Genomic DNA, 14,157 nt, shown 5'->3' on the forward strand with positions numbered 1-14,157 from the left:
ACACATACATACATGGCTTGGGAGAGACCTTACAATCTCCCCCACTTAAAAGATTCGAGATGTCCTCATCTCGCGAGCTGGGGTAGTATCTAAGTAAATCCTCCTATCTCTTTCAAATTGGTGTCCCCCACCACTAGGTAAAAATCTTCTTTTATCTAAACATTGTTCTTAAAGAGTCTTTTATTTCATGTGCTTGGCTCGTTTTATTGTGCCTCCAAAAGATCTTTATTATTCTAAAGTTAATTGGCCTTATTATCCTAATTTCATGTATCCATATACCTCTCATATGATATGAACCTTCGAATTCCTTATTCTATACCCCCATGTAGTATGGTACTTAATAAATTATCATGGAGAAACATAAGGGAATCAATCCTTGACACAATCTAACCTATGATAGCAATTTCATAATCTTAGTATCGTCTTGTAGAATACCTCTATTCATCATGCACATTACTTCACATGAATCTTGCACCAATCCTCTTCTATTTACTCATAGAAATACTTGTTGAATTCGGTTATCTTTAACCCTGCTATCCCTATTTCTTGACCTAATTTTTGCTCCAGCTCATGATTCCTTGTAGCCAGGGGTGGGCTTGATGTTCCTCTTGAATTAGGAAGCCTCTTCTTGATTAACATGGAAGGACTCATGTTCTTCTCGACACTTTCTATATATATAAAAACTTTATCACAGTCTCTGGCTATAATTATGGCTTCTGAAATAGAGGATAGTTTTACATTCTTGATGAGGTTATTCAAAGATAGATTAAGCTTCCAAATGAATCGATGGAGAAGAGTTATCTCATCCAGCTCTTGAGCAAATTGGAGAAGTTTAACAAAAGTTTTGTGGTATTCTTTTAGGGTCTTTCTTTCTTGGGTTAGCTCCAAAAATTCATTCATTTTATCCTCTCGAAATCCTGGAGAACAAAACCTCTCACGAAGGTGTACTTTCATGGCATCTCATAACTGATTCTAGCTCTAGTGGTTAGATTGACAACAATGCTTTTAACTTTCTAGCTCCAATGGTTAGATTGACAACAATGCTTTTAACTTTCTAGCTCCAATGGTTAGATTGACAACAATGCTTCCAACTAATTTGGCATTTCTTACGATTTTTAGACGCGAGCAAGGGTGAGCTTGCTTCTTTCGTTGTATCCATTAAAAGTTCAAAACTATCAAATACTTATCATAGTGCCGCATCTAAAGGCACTCTGGATTAATATATGTGAGATTTTCATTCATTTTTTTTTTGAGAATTACACATCTGGTATCTTGGGACTAACACATTTAAGAGCATGATCCTCTGGGAATTACACATCCAAGATCCATGTTTGTCTGAGATGGATTAAAGATCTTGGATGATCGTCCTAGTGTACAGTATCGAATGGATGGCATTCACACGTCAACTATTCAAATCTTAATGGAGTTACAATCTTAATAATTTATAATATGCAAGTTAATGAGATATATCCTGAAAATTTCTCTAAACAAGTTTCGGTCTATCCTTCCAGTCTCTCACTAGTTTCTTAATTTGATCACCCTATGTTTTTTTCTCACAAAAGTTTTCTCCCCAATCTTATTTCTCAAATTTATTGTATAAATATCTTGCGTGTGCACCCCCAAGATACGAGCACAATTTCATAGGATGATTGTCTCAACATGTGAGAATATTCAAATCAATTCTATGGCCAGTAGAGATGATTGATTCGTCCTCATATGATAAACAATCACTTATTTTAATCCCTTGAGTGTTAACCTTTGAAAAACAAATCCTAGAAACTAAGATCGGCTCTGATACCACTTGTAAGGTTCCCCCCTTCCACAAATAGGAGAAACACTTAAGATAGTCTGCTAAGTCTTATCTTAGAGAAAATTTCCTACTCATCGACACCTTGACCATACAGAGATTCAAGGATACGATTCATAGGTAAGACCTAGTTCTATCCCACAGGGGGAGCGTGGTCTTCTAAAATCAAATCACCCATAGGGTAATTGATACATAAATTGGGCAACTACAAGACTTGATTTCTAGAGGCAACGCTTTTTTCCTCATCCATGCAAGGCACAGCCGCTGGCCTAGTCTTCTAGAATAGAGTTGCCCGAGAACCTATTTATCTAACGTAGGGCTTTCACTTAATATGTTGAAAAGCTACCCGACTAATCGGGTCCACCCGTCCGTAGGATGGTGCCGTCGGGGCATTCCATCCTCCCACTTTCCTTCCTACTCACGCGTCAATTTATTTTCTAATTAATCCTACCACACTGTTTGACATAAATAAACATGTTCCTTAATTAAGGTCCTTTTCACAAGGTTTATTAAAACAGCCTTTTTCCACAATACAATAATACCAAAGACAAGATTTATAAAAACAAAGTTTAAACATAAATCAATTTCATACAAGCAAAACTGGCTCTCTTATTCTTTTCCTTTATACCGCCGATGATCTAGAATTCGGCCTTCCAGCCTCCACATGCTAGGCAAAACCCTACGGGACCATACACCTCATCGTTGGCCGCTGGCGAGGACTCAAGCCGGCCTGTCGCCCTCTCAGGCTCCATTGCTCGATCCTCCCGCCCCTCAGAGGGATGTCTGCGCACTAGGGTGGGCTAATTCACCGCACTAGCCTGGGCCCTCAGAACTAGGCAGCATCACAATCACTCGCCTCAATCGGCAAACCTCATTCTCCCAATGGTATGAGGGATACCATGGACCAACTCCGAGCCTTACTAACATCTCCGCCGTCCCGCTATACAAGCACAAGAACGGGGCAGCATCAAGGCAGGGAGAGTTGTACCTGTACCTTAATTTAACCAAGATAACAATCCATTTACTCACTAAACCATAGGACTAGAATCCATGTTACCTTCTTAAGAAAACAATCCTTTTCTCGCACAGATTTTAGCATTTCATAAGGCATTCTTTATTAAGGCACATGCTGTTATTTAAAAGAATACAAACTTTAAATGGTAAATCAATCAAATAGATCACTGTAACAATCAATAGAGAAGCCGGGGCCATACCTCAACCCCTAAGAATGATATATAATTGAAAAACAAAATATGTATATACCTTATAGAAATTTGTCGTTTATCGTTGTCTTTGCTCGTATTAACAAGAGCTTTAGAACTTGACATATGAGAATAGAGTCTTCTAATACCTTGTCTTTTGATTGAAATCATCCAATAATCTCCAAGCTTTATCTTCTCTTACTCATACTGTGACTCTTCTCTCTTTCTAAGGTCTATGGCAAAATAGCCTTCTCTTACAGGACTACGGTCTACTATTCTTTCTCTACAAGAAAAGCTATGGAGTTTTGGTCTCTTCCTTCGAAAGACCATAGCAATCTAAGCTTATTTTCTAAGATATTAGATAAGAATGAAGGGATATATACATCTCAAACTCTAGGATTACCAATGAGACTACTTGCTGCCTTCTCACAGTTTTCTCTGTGTAGAGACCCTGACAGAAACAACAAATTGTTTTGACCATAACTCTCTGATAAAAACTCAGAATATGGTCATATAGCCAGTCAAAAGAACGGGAAGGCATCTGGTCTACAAGCCTACGTGGGCAGAATAGGCAAAAACGTCTGTATATAGCCACAAACGCACCATCTTTAGAAACGCATTGTTTTTTCACATTTTTAGTATGCATGGACTCTAAATGTGTAAAAGTACTCTAAATATGACCTCTTATCACTTAAACTCGAAATTCTATTTTTGGGGATACTTATCTCTTAATAGAACTATTCTTATGTTCTTATTTCTTTTAGGATTTTTGGAGCTAATATTTTTATTCTAACACTTTTCTAATGTTTCTAGCCTTATTGTCTCACTCTTTCTAATTACACTCTCTTTTCTTATTGAAATCTATATTAAAAGAGACACATACATACATGGCTTGGGAGGGACCTTACAATCTTCCCCACTTAAAAGATTCGAGATGTCCTCATCTCGCGAGCTGGGGTAGTATCTAAGTAAATCCTCCTATCTCTTTCAAATTGGTGTCCCCCACCACTAGGTAAAAATCTTCTTTTATCTAAACATTGTTCTTAAAGAGTCTTTTATTTCATGTGCTTGGCTCGTTTTATTGTGCCTCCAAAAGATCTTTATTATTCTAAAGTTAATTGGCCTTATTATCCTAATTTCATGTATCCATATACCTCTCATATGATATGAACCTTCGAATTCCTTATTCTATACCCCCATGTAGTATGGTACTTAATAAATTATCATGGAGAAACATAAGGGAATCAATCCTTTACACAATCTAACCTATGATAGCAATTTCATAATCTTAGTATCGTCTTGTAGAGTACATCTATTCATCATGCACATTACTTCACATGAATCTTGCACCAATCCTCTTCTATTTACTCATAGAAATACTTGTTGAATTCGGTTATCTTTAACCCTGCTATCCCTATTTCTTGACCTAATTTTTGCTCTAGCTCATGATTCCTTGTAGCCAGGGGTGGGCTTGATGTTCCTCTTGAATTAGGAAGCCTCTTCTTGATTAACATGGAAGGACTCATGTTCTTCTCGACACTTTCTATATATATAAAAACTTTATCACAGTCTCTGGCTATAATTATGGCTTCTGAAATAGAGGATAGTTTTACATTCTTGATGAGGTTATTCAAAGATAGATTAAGCTTCCAAATGAATCGATGGAGAAGAGTTATCTCATCCAGCTCTTGAGCAAATTGGAGAAGTTTAACAAAAGTTTTGTGGTATTCTTTTAGGGTCTTTCTTTCTTGGGTTAGCTCCAAAAATTCATTCATTTTATCCTCTCGAAATCCTGGAGAACAAAACCTCTCACGAAGGTGTACTTTCATGGCATCTCATAACTGATTCTAGCTCTAGCGGTTAGATTGACAACAATGCTTTTAACTTTCTAGCTCCAATGGTTAGATTGACAACAATGCTTTTAACTTTCTAGCTCCAATGGTTAGATTGACAACAATGCTTCCAACTAATTTGGCATTTCTTACGATTTTTAGACGCGAGCAAGGGTGAGCTTGCTTCTTTCATTGTATCCATTAAAAGTTCAAAACTATCAAATACTTATCATAGTGCCGCATCTAAAGGCACTCTGGATTAATATATGTGAGATCTTCATTCATTTTTTTTTTGAGAATTACACATCTGGTATCTTGGGACTAATACATTTAAGAGCATGATCCTCTGGGAATTACACATCCAAGACCCATGTTTGTCTGAGATGGATTAAAGATCTTGGATGATCGTCCTAGTGTACAGTATCGAATGGATGGCATTCACACGTCAACTATTCAAATCTTAATGGAGTTACAATCTTAATAATTTATAATATGCAAGTTAATGAGATATATCCTGAAAATTTCTCTAAACAAGTTTCGGTCTATCCTTCCAGTCTCTCACTAGTTTCTTAATTTGATCACCCTATGTTTTTTTCTCACAAAAGTTTTCTCCCCAATCTTATTTCTCAAATTTATTGTATAAATATCTTGCGTGTGCACCCCCAAGATACGAGCACAATTTCATAGGATGATTGTCTCAACATGTGAGGATATTCAAATCAATTCTATGGCCAGTAGAGATGATTGATTCGTCCTCATATGATAAACAATCACTTATTTTAATCCCTTGAGTGTTAACCTTTGAAAAACAAATCCTAGGAACTAAGATCGGCTCTGATACCACTTGTAAGGTTTCCCCCTTCCACAAATAGGAGAAACACTTAAGATAGTCTGCTAAGTCTTATCTTAGAGAAAATTTCCTACTCATCGACACCTTGACCATACAGAGATTTAAGGATACGATTCATAGGTAAGACCTAGTTCTATCCCGCAGGGGAAGCGTGGTCTTCTAAAATCAAATCACCCATAGGGTAATTGATACATAAATTGGGCAACTACAAGACTTGATTTCTAGAGGCAACGCTTTTTTCCTCATCCATGCAAGGCACAGCCGCTGGCCTAGTCTTCTAGAATAGAGTTGCCCGAGAACCTATTTATCTAACGTAGGGCTTTCACTTAATATGTTGGAAAGCTACCCGACTAATCGGGTCCACCCGTCCCCGTAGGATGGTGCCGTCGCCTCGGGGCATTCCATCCTCCCACTTTCCACCCTACTCACCCGTCAATTTATTTTCTAATTAATCCTACCACACTGTTTGACATAAATAAACATGTTCCTTAATTAAGGTCCTTTTCACAAGGTTTATTAAAACAGCCTTTTTCCACAATACAATAATACCAAAGACAAGATTTATAAAAACAAAGTTTAAACATAAATCAATTTCATACAAGCCAAACTGGCTCTCTTATTCTTTTCCTTTATACCGCCGATGATCTAGAATTCGGCCTTCCAGCCTCCACATGCTGGGCAAAACCCTACGGGACCATACACCTCATCGTCGGCCGCTGGCGAGGACTCAAGCCGGCCTGTCGCCCTCTCAGGCTCCATCGCTCGATCCTCCCGCCCCTCAGAGGGATGTCTGCGCACTAGGGTGGGCTAATTCACCGCACTAGCCTGGGCCCTCAGAACTAGGCAGCATCACAATCACTCGCCTCAATCGGCAAACCTCATTCTCCCAATGGTATGAGGGATACCATGGACCAACTCCGAGCCTTACTAACATCTCCGCCGTCCCGCTATACAAGCACAAGAACGGGGCAACATCAAGGCAGGGAGAGTTGTACCTGTACCTTAATTTAACCAAGATAACAATCCATTTACTCACTAAACCATAGGACTAGAATCCATGTTACCTTCTTAAGAGAACAATCCTTTTCTCACACAGATTTTAGCATTTCAACTTGAGATTGTGATAAGACATTCTTTATTAAGGCATATGCTGTTGTTTAAAAGAATACAAACTTTAAATGGTAAATCAATCAAATAGATCACTGTAACAATCAATAGAGAAGCCGGGGCCATACCTCAACCCCTAAGAATGATATATAATTGAAAAACAAAATATGTATATACCTTATAGAAATTTGTCGTTTATCGTTGTCTTTGCTCGTATTAACAAGAGCTTTAGAACTTGACATATGAGAATAGAGTCTTCTAATACCTTGTCTTTTGATTGAAATCATCCAATAATCTCCAAGCTTTATCTTCTCTTACTCATACTGTGACTCTTCTCTCTTTCTAAGGTCTATGGCAAAATAGCCTTCTCTTACAGGACTACGGTCTACTATTCTTTCTCTACAAGAAAAGCTATGGAGTTTTGGTCTCTTCCTTCGAAAGACCATAGCAATCTAAGCTTATTTTCTAAGATATTAGATAAGAATGAAGGGATATATACATCTCAAACTCTAGGATTACCAATGAGACTACTTGCTGCCTTCTCACAGTTTTCTCTGTGTAGAGACCCTGACAGAAACAACAAATTGTTTCGACCATAACTCTCTGATAAAAACTTAGAATATGGTCATATAACCAGTCAAAAGAACGGGAAGGCATCTGCTCTACAAGCCCGCGCAGGCAAAATAGGCAAAAACGTCTGTATATAGCCACAAACGTACCATCTTTAGAAACGCGTTGTTTTTCCACATTTTTAGTATGCATGGACTCTAAATGTGTAAAAGCACTCTAAATATGACCTCTTATCACTTAAAATCGAAATTCTATTTTTGGGGATACTTATCTCTTAATAGAACTATTCTTATTTCTTTTAGGATTTTTGGAGCTAATATTTTTATTCTAACACTTTTCTAATGTTTCTAGCCTTATTGTCTCACTCTTTCTAATTACACTCTCTTTTCTTATTGAAATCTATATTAAAAGAGACACATACATACATGGCTTGGGAGGGACCTTACAATCTCCCCCACTTAAAAGATTCGAGATGTCCTCATCTCGCGAGCTGGGGTAGTATCTAAGTAAATCCTCCTATCTCTTTCAAATTGGTGTCCCCCACCACTAGGTAAAAATCTTCTTTTATCTAAACATTGTTCTTAAAGAGTCTTTTATTTCATGTGCTTGGCTCGTTTTATTGTGCCTCCAAAAGATCTTTATTATTCTAAAGTTAATTGGCCTTATTATCCTAATTTCATGTATCCATATACCTCTCATATGATATGAACCTTCGAATTCCTTATTCTATACCCCCATGTAGTATGGTACTTAATAAATTATCATGGAGAAACATAAGGGAATCAATCCTTTACACAATCTAACCTATGATAGCAATTTCATAATCTTAGTATCGTCTTGTAGAATATCTCTATTCATCCTGCACATTACTTCACATGAATCTTGCACCAATCCTCTTCTATTTACTCATAGAAATACTTGTTGAATTCGGTTATCTTTAACCCTGCTATCCCTATTTCTTGACCTAATTTTTGCTCTAGCTCATGATTCCTTGTAGCCAGGGGTGGGCTTGATGTTCCTCTTGAATTAGGAAGCCTCTTCTTGATTAACATGGAAGGACTCATGTTCTTCTCGACACTTTCTATATATATAAAAACTTTATCACAGTCTCTGGCTATAATTATGGCTTCTGAAATAGAGGATAGTTTTACATTCTTAATGAGGTTATTCAAAGATAGATTAAGCTTCCAAATGAATCAATGGAGAAGAGTTATCTCATCCAGCTCTTGAGCAAATTGGAGAAGTTTAACAAAAGTTTTGTGGTATTCTTTTAGGGTCTTTCTTTCTTGGGTTAGCTCCAAAAATTCATTCATTTTATCCTCTCGAAATCCTGGAGAACAAAACCTCTCACGAAGGTGTACTTTCATGGCATCTCATAACTGATTCTAGCTCTAGTGGTTAGATTGACAACAATGCTTTTAACTTTCTAGCTCCAATGGTTAGATTGACAACAATGCTTTTAACTTTCTAGCTCCAATGGTTAGATTGACAACAATGCTTCCAACTAATTTGGCATTTCTTACGATTTTTAGACGCGAGCAAGGGTGAGCTTGCTTCTTTCATTGTATCCATTAAAAGTTCAAAACTATCAAATACTTATCATAGTGCCGCATCTAAAGGCACTCTGGATTAATATATGTGAGATCTTCATTCATTTTTTTTTTGAGAATTACACATCTGGTATCTTGGGACTAACACATTTAAGAGCATGATCCTCTAGGAATTACACATCCAAGACCCATGTTTGTCTGAGATGGATTAAAGATCTTGGATGATCGTCCTAGTGTACAGTATCGAATGGATGGCATTCACACGTCAACTATTCAAATCTTAATGGAGTTACAATCTTAATAATTTATAATATGCAAGTTAATGAGATATATCCTGAAAATTTCTCTAAACAAGTTTCGGTCTATCCTTCCAGTCTCTCACTAGTTTCTTAATTTGATCACCCTATGTTTTTTTCTCACAAAAGTTTTCTTCCCAATCTTATTTCTCAAATTTATTGTACAAATATCTTGCGTGTGCACCCCCAAGATACGAGCACAATTTCATAGGATGATTGTCTCAACATGTGAGGATATTCAAATCAATTCTATGGCCAGTAGAGATGATTGATTCGTCCTCATATGATAAACAATCACTTATTTTAATCCCTTGAGTAACGTAGGGCTTTCACTTAATATGTTGGAAAGCTACCCGACTAATCGGGTCCACCCGTCCGTAGGATGGTGCCGTCGGGGCATTCCATCCTCCCACTTTCCACCCTACTCACGCGTCAATTTATTTTCTAATTAATCCTACCACACTGTTTGACATAAATAAACATGTTCCTTAATTAAGGTCCTTTTCACAAGGTTTATTAAAACAGCCTTTTTCCACAATACAATAATGCCAAAGACAAGATTTATAAAAACAAAGTTTAAACATAAATCAATTTCATACAAGCCAAACTGGCTCTCTTATTCTTTTCCTTTATACCGCCGATGATCTAGAATTCGGCCTTCCAGCCTCCACATGCTGGGCAAAACCCTACGGGACCATACACCTCATCGTCGGCCGCTGGCGAGGACTCAAGCCGGCCTGTCGCCCTCTCAGGCTCCATCGCTCGATCCTCCCGCCCCTGAGAGGGATGTCTGCGCACTAGGGTGGGCTAATTCACCGCACTAGCCTAGGCCCTCAGAACTAGGCAGCATCACAATCACTCGCCTCAATCGGCAAACCTCATTCTCCCAATGGTATGAGGGATACCATGGACCAACTCCGAGCCTTACTAACATCTCCGCCGTCCCGCTATACAAGCACAAGAACGGGGCAGCATCAAGGCAGGGAGAGTTGTACCTGTACCTTAATTTAACCAAGATAACAATCCATTTACTCACTAAACTATAGGACTAGAATCCATGTTACCTTCTTAAGAAAACAATCCTTTTCTCACACAGATTTTAGCATTTCAACTTGAGATTGTGATAAGACATTCTTTATTAAGGCATATGCTGTTGTTTAAAAGAATACAAACTTTAAATGGTAAATCAATCAAATAGATCACTGTAACAATCAATAGAGAAGCCGGGGCCATACCTCAACCCCTAAGAATGATATATAATTGAAAAACAAAATATGTATATACCTTATAGAAATTTGTCGTTTATCGTTGTCTTTGCTCGTATAACAAGAGCTTTAGAACTTGACATATGAGAATAGAGTCTTCTAATACCTTGTCTTTTGATTGAAATCATCCAATAATCTCCAAGCTTTATCTTCTCTTACTCATACTGTGACTCTTCTCTCTTTCTAAGGTCTATGGCAAAATAGCCTTCTCTTACAGGACTACGGTCTACTATTCTTTCTCTACAAGAAAAGCTATGGAGTTTTGGTCTCTTCCTTCGAAAGACCATAGCAATCTAAGCTTATTTTCTAAGATATTAGATAAGAATGAAGGGATATATACATCTCAAACTCTAGGATTACCAATGAGACTACTTGCTGCCTTCTCACACTTTTCTCTGTGTAGAGACCCTGACAGAAACAACAAATTGTTTCGACCATAAATCTCTGATAAAAACTCAGAATATGGTCATATAGCCAGTCAAAAGAACGGGAAGGTATCTGGTCTACAAGCCTGCGTGGGCAGAATAGGCAAAAACGTCTGTATATAGCCACAAACGCACCATCTTTAGAAACGCATTGTTTTTCCACATTTTTAGTATGCATGGACTCTAAATGTGTAAAAGTACTCTAAATATGACCTCTTATCACTTAAACTCGAAATTCTATTTTTGGGGATACTTATCTCTTAATAGAACTATTCTTATGTTCTTATTTCTTTTAGGATTTTTGGAGCTAATATTTTTTGGGGATACTTATCTCTTAATAGAACTATTCTTATGTTCTTATTTCTTTTAGGATTTTTGGAGCTAATATTTTTATTCTAACACTTTTCTAATGTTTCTAGCCTTATTGTCTCACTCTTTCTAATTACACTCTCTTTTCTTATTGAAATCTATATTAAAAGAGACACATACATACATGACTTGGGAGGGACCTTACATCCCATTTAGAATGAGTTAAAGTAAATTTTTCTACTCATAAACAATCTAAAAAGAATTAACCATTTTTACTAACTTAAAATCATGAAAATATCAATTCTTATTCTCTAGCTCATTAAGCCCAGAGTTTAGATTTGAAACAAGAGATTATCATTGAGAAACATCCTTTTACTAAAGGATCTAGCCATAAAGATAATTAATCTTTTTAAGAGAGATTTTCTTAAAGAAAATATTATAATTAAGCATCAAGATTAACTTAATTCTAATTCGACATTAAGAATATTTGGGAAAGCTTGATTTGAAGAAAAACCATTACTTTGAAAGCTTCTCAAGCTTGAGAGTGGTTTGAGAAGAAAGTCATTGAGAAAAAAACCATAAAAATTAGTCTTACCTCTAAGTTTAGCTTTATTCTTTAATTAGCAGGATGAAGCCCCCAAGCAATCCTTTGGCCACCAAGAGGAGAGGAGAAATCTTCAAGAGTTGTTGGAGAGTAGAGAAGCTCCAAGCTCCCAAGAGAAGAGGGAAAATAAGGGATAATAAAAATATGCTTATTTTTGGGATAATACTGGCATGGTATAGCTCAAAGATGAAAATAAAAAGGATTGAGGGTCTATTTATAGGTGAGGGAGGCCACTAACCAAGTACAACTAGGTTCTAGAGATTTGTAGCTTCAGTTTGACTCAATTTGGACAAGATTTGGACCAATTTGGCTCCCTTTTTGATCCAGTTTATTCCAAGAGAGAGAAGAGATAAAAATATCACATTTTTTTGAATTAAAAATCCAAGTAATGATGAATAAAAAGGCACCTACTTGATGGGGCTCCCCCTCCTTACCAAGGTGTCAATAATTCATCATTTCTCCTAAATATCTCATTTTTAAAACTAATATACCTTAATTTTTAACTAATAAACCTTGTACTTAATCAACTCTTCATCTTATGTGAGCATTTACTCATTTTTGGGTATTTTCTTTTATTCTTTGGATTTATCTCATCCCAGCACTTGGATTAATCCTATTGGCCCATTGAAACCTTAATTAGACCATAATCCAAAAATTTCTAAAATGTGGACCCTTAGGCTAAGACCTTTAATACACATATTTAATTGATTCCTAATGCACATTGGAGAATTTATTTTGAACTTCTCTTTCAGGGAAATATATCTTAGATATTAGGAGAATTTTGATTTCCAAAAATATCTCAATATTGAGTTACCTCTCTGTAGAATATTTCTTCTCTCTAGGCCAAAACAAGGAAAACAATATTTTCTTGCATTTTGAAATAGGGGATGATTACAGGGGATTGAGGTAAAATCTTATTCATTATTCAGGGCTGAGGAGAAATCTTACAGGTCTTGAAAGTTGGGAATATTCTCCATAACTGCAATGGAGGTCTTGAATGGCTTGTACTCTTTGCCAAGCTCATTCAGACAGACACTCACCAAATCATCATCCTCCACTGATACATTGATAGACCCAAGGGATTCAACAATTCCCTTGATCTTTAAAGCATATTCATTGATGGACATGCTTTTGTTTTCCACAGTATGAAGCTCTTGCTTTAACTGCAACTTCCTTGCCTTTGTGTTAGTCTAGAACATTTGAACCAAATTCTGCCATGCAACTACTGGAGTTTTTGCATCCTGTATGTGTCTATCATAGTGTCTGTGACACTAATTGAAAGCCATTACATGACTTTTCTTGAACCTTGATTCCAATCCTTGAATGCCTTTATATCTGCAAGTGTGGCATTCTCCTCAAATAACTCTAGAGGTTTCTCATTGTCTCCTTCTACATAATCCCAAAATCCTTTACCCATTAGGAAATTGGTCATTCCTGAACTTCTTCTAGGCATGGAAGTTATTCTTATCCAACTTCTCACTAACAATCTGATTAATTTCGTCAGACATGTTTTCCTATAGCAATCAAATAACATGCAAACAAACAACTTCTATATGCAACTTGTAATACAACATTATCTACTTCAGTATACAACCTGTAATACAGCATTATCTCTTGTAACTGTTGTAGCAGCAGTACTTCAGTACAACCTGTGTGTCACCAAATATGACCAGAGTACATGTACATACACCCAGTATAAACAATACATGTGCAAACCCTATTTGCACTTCCGAAATTCACTGATGCACTACAATAACCAGATTTTGAGCAAAAATAGTTCTCTACCAAAACTTTCAGAGACTGCTAAAAATACACTACAGTGACAAAATCGGGTCCGTAAAAGGTGCCCAAAACATGAATGTGGCTAAAAAAAATCTGTCCAATAAGATATTATACCTACCCTATAGCTCCTCTCCCACCACGAAGACAGCTCCTCAATCAGAGATGGGTAGAAGCATGTTAACGTGCTACGCTTTTTATGCTAGTTCACATGTATGAACCAGCATTCCTAGTTAGCGTAAGTTTAGGCATGTAAGTCACTATATTAGTAATCATATTTAAAACTTCTGGCTGATACAAAAAGCTCAAATGAGCACTTCAAAAAAAAAGAATAATCAATGAAAGTTGTGGTATATTAAATTACGAGCTAGTCTTTGAAGCTAGTTAGCACGGGCGTTACAGTGGAGTGGTGGGGTGATGAAGTGCAAAGGCTAGAGCACCATGGAGCTCGCAAGCAAGGCGGCGCATTCGCGTTCTCCTATACACAGAAAATGCAGAGCCCCTTCTGCTTCTCCATCTCCCTGCAAAAGCGCAAAGCAATCTCAAGGTTCCCCAATGTCC

Source organism: Cibotium barometz, chromosome 8 (genome assembly GCF_041138505.1).
Source record: "Cibotium barometz isolate CiBa-2024 chromosome 8, ASM4113850v1, whole genome shotgun sequence".
In the NCBI taxonomy this organism is placed as follows: domain Eukaryota; kingdom Viridiplantae; phylum Streptophyta; class Polypodiopsida; order Cyatheales; family Cibotiaceae; genus Cibotium; species Cibotium barometz.